The following is a 3,191-nucleotide window of genomic DNA, read 5'->3' as shown; positions in this document are numbered from 1 at the left end:
TCCTGGGAACCAGCATCCTTGCTCCCATCGGCAGCCATCTTGTGGCACTGTTTCCTCTTGTGCTTTAGCCTCTGCTGCTTTTCTCCTGCTTTCTAGGCCATTGCTGTCTGCCTCCTTCCTAACTCAGTTTCTCATGCACTTGGATATGCCTCAAGAATAACTCCCAGCACATATAGAGTCCACCCTGGACTGTCCCTAGACCGGCCGAACCTGAGATGCTGCTGCCTGGGAGTCCTCTTTGCTCAGTCCCATACATGGTTGGCCATATGGAGAAGTTCTACAGTGTGTGTGTCTACAACATGCTTGTGGAAGTCAGGGAAACTGGGGTAACCCTTTCTCTCCTTGTCCCATGTGGGTTCTGGGGATGGAATTCGGGCTGTCCTCATTGGCAGCCAGAGCCTTTACCTGACAGGCCATCTCCGTGGCCCTCTTACAGAGAGTTTTTGAAGAACATTGTAGGACTCCTGATCTTGGAGGTTCTGTCTCAGCCTCACATCTCATTCTAATGCAAGGACTCTGGCCAGCAGGGCCAGAGTAGACCTAGCCTGTGGACATGCTCTGCTGCACACTTGACTTTTTCAAAAAGGCAAGGCCTTGGGAGTGGACATTCCCCATGAGGCTTTGGTGACACCAGGGAGGGCTCCCATGTTGGATCTGATGCTAGGGAAGGGAGCAAGCTCACAGTCCAGCACTGTCTGTACACCTGCAGCTCACCCTGGCACTGCCCACCCAGGTCCTGGAGGCCACTGGAACAGGGACAGGGCACAGTTCTCAGACTTTGAGCTCCATCCTCTCTAACCTCCACCATAACTGTCCACCCTTCCAAACTGAAACTCTTTTCCTTCCCTCACCTGCCACAAATCCCCATCCCCACCGAGTCTACCTGCTTCCCTCCTTCCTCCTGTCTAAGCCACCATTGATGCTGTCTGGACCACTCCCTCTCAAGAAGAAGAGAGTAGAGGCCTCAGAGCTGCCACTCAGTTCCCCACCACCATTTCCCACAGGGCTTCTTTCAAATGTAAGTACATTCCTGTGACTGTTGCTGATAAGGTGAAGGACAGACCCCTGAACGCAGCCAGGAACCTCCTGTGACCTGTGCCCACTTCTATCCTGAGCACCTCTGCTTCCTACATTCCGGAAGCCTAACACTGATCCCACGTTTGGTTTTCACCTGGCCTGTCATCCCACAATCCTCCACTGGGATGCTGTTCACTGTCTCTCCACATAGAGAACTCTCCCCATCCTGAGCTGCTGGCTATAGCCTTGCCCCTTGAAGTGACTACCCAGGTACTGGCATTTCTCCCAGGCACCCCACAGTGGCAGAGTTACCAGGAAGAAACACGAAACTGAAGAACCAGTCTAATCTGAAACCAGATAAACAGTGGGTGTTCTGACTTCTCTCCTGCAGGGTGTTTAGTTTCTAGATTATACCAGCATACCTAGTTCAAACCACTGACCCCAGCTCTGTCTTTCCTCGCCTTCCTGTGCAGACTGGGCTCTCTGATGGAGGACCCTTCCAGGCTTGTCTTACATTAGGATGCCCACCTGCCACTGCAGCTGGGTACACAGGTGGGGGATGTAAAGAGATTTTGACAGAAATCAGGCTCTAGATTTCAGGAAGAAACCGAGAGGCAGTGTGTTGCAGACCCACAGACCCCCAAATCTCACAATTCTTTCCCTCCACTGTGCTGCCTCCCTCCCTGTCCCTACGATGCAGGGGTAAGCTTCGTTCTACAGGAACGACGTGGGCAGCCTCTCCGAGGTCCCGAAGCCCAGTTGGTGACTTGTACCTATAATCCCAGATCATTTGAGCCTGGTAGTTCAATAGCCTGGGCATGTAGTAGACTGTTGTCTCTGAGTAAGAAAGCAGGCTGGAGAGATGGCTCAGCGGTAAAGAGCACAGGCTGTTCTTGAGAATTTGGGTTTGGTTCCCAGAACCCACATGGCGGCTTACAACCTAATGTAGCTCCAGGCTCAGGAAATCCAGTGTCCTCTTCTGGCCTCTGCTAGCACCAGGCACAACACAGGTGGTACCCAGTCATACATGCAGGCAAACACATACAAATATATTTTTCTCAATTTTAAAGAAAGGTGTGGGGAGGTGGTTCACTTAGTAAAATGTTTGCTGTTTAAGCATGGGACTGGAGCTCCAGCTTTTAAAAAAACCTACAACAACAACGAAATCAGGCCCAGTGGAGTTCCCTATAATCTCAGTGCAGGGGAGGCAGAGACCAGTTCCTTGGGCCACAGTGGTACTGAGTCAGACAGCTCCTGGTTCAATGAGCAACCTCATCTCAAAAAAAGGGGGGGTTGGGGTGGGAGAAAATGAAGGACAGTTAAGGGAAACACCCCTTGTCAACTCTGGCACATGTACCCTTCAATGACCTTCTAGAGAAGCTCAGTGAAGGCCTTGGAAGGTGGAGGTCCTGAGAGGGTGGAACCTCCTGGATCCTGGGCTACAGTGCCCTGCATGGCTGCCTTCAGGCTGAGCTCAAAGCTTTCCCCAAGCTGGGGGAGTGTGAAGGTAGGTGGGGAGGAGGCTTGTTCCTTAGGCACTCACCACTAGCAAGCTGCTAGCAGCTGGGAGTCTCCCACAGGACCCCTAAAAGCCTAGGGTCACTTCTCTGCAGCACTGAGAAGCAGCACCTGTCCCCAGGGCTGGGCCCAGTCAAGCAGAATGCTCCGGGGTACAGAGGTATGCACACCCAGGAGGTCTCACAGCACCATGGAAGCCTACATTTCTTTCTGAGCCTTTCAGTTTCTGCATCTGAGCTGTTTGTCAGCTCCAAGTATGTCTCTGGCTCCCTGCAAAGTATGGATGAAGATTGTCTTCCGGTGACTTGGGCATTGCACCTCATAGACGAAGACAAGCGTCTTTCCCATCCACTCCACAGAAGGCCGCTCCTCAAGCCCATAGCCCACCACAGACCTGAGGGAACTGTGACATCAGAGCTGGAAGGTGCCTCAGTCTGCTTTGTCACCTCCAGCTTCTGCTTGCATAGAGATGGGAATGGTGCCAAGAAATGAAAGGAGTGTGGCTTGTTAGTGACAGAATTGCTACCACTCCCGCCCTGCTCCCCACAGCGTGTGGGACAGTGGGCACATCTGGATATGCCAAGCAGAGGTGTCTTGCTCCTCAGGGACCCAAGCATCTGCGCAAGGCAGGAGACTCAGAGCTGCCTGGAGGGCTG

This window comes from Rattus norvegicus, chromosome 11, assembly GCF_036323735.1.
Source record: "Rattus norvegicus strain BN/NHsdMcwi chromosome 11, GRCr8, whole genome shotgun sequence".
Classification (NCBI taxonomy): Eukaryota; Metazoa; Chordata; class Mammalia; order Rodentia; family Muridae; genus Rattus; species Rattus norvegicus.
The sequence above is the reverse complement of the archived record's forward strand: the minus strand, read 5'-3'. Positions refer to the sequence as shown.